Genomic DNA, 694 nt, shown 5'->3' on the forward strand with positions numbered 1-694 from the left:
ATTCTCAACAGGTATTGATCACCTAGAAAGAGCCAGAGAGTCACTAAACCAGGCCCCAAGAGGAAGCGATCTTGTTCCCCACCCATGCCCATTCCCTTCCTCATTTGGTCCTGGATTTAATCAATTTTACCTGAAAATGGTGCTTGTAATCTCAGTGGTTGACCATAGTTTTGTCCCACCTCCTGCCCACCTAATCAGTTTTTTTATTCTGCACAGAAGCCTTAGACCCACCTCACCACATGGATTTACTCTATAAAAGTCCCTGGAAGAGACAGCTTCACAGGGACCACCTACTATGGGGAGGGTGCCCTCTCCTGTCCTTCTCTCAGACATAAACTTACTTTCCGCCAATAAATACATTCTGCTCTTAATGTCTCTTGTTCCTAAAATTCTTTCTTCGGTTTCAGAGAACAGGAGCTCAGGCCAGGTATCTTTCAGCCTGGGAGTTTCATTACCCTGTATTATATCATGGCAAGTTACGGACCTGGGCTTTTGGCGGGAAGAGGGTGGCGTGACTCTCCCATAGTCTGACTGACCTAACACAGGCTTCTTACTGATTCTTGGCCCCTTGCCCTTTTTTTTTTTTTTTTTTAAATAATCCAAGTACTTTAGAAAGCTTAAAATTATGAATTCTTCCTCTACCCCATGATGGCAGCTTGCAATCCTGATAAATGGGAAAGAAATTCACAACCTA

Source organism: Octodon degus, unplaced genomic scaffold (genome assembly GCF_000260255.1).
Source record: "Octodon degus isolate 3935 unplaced genomic scaffold, OctDeg1.0 scaffold00047, whole genome shotgun sequence".
NCBI lineage: Eukaryota > Metazoa > Chordata > Mammalia > Rodentia > Octodontidae > Octodon > Octodon degus.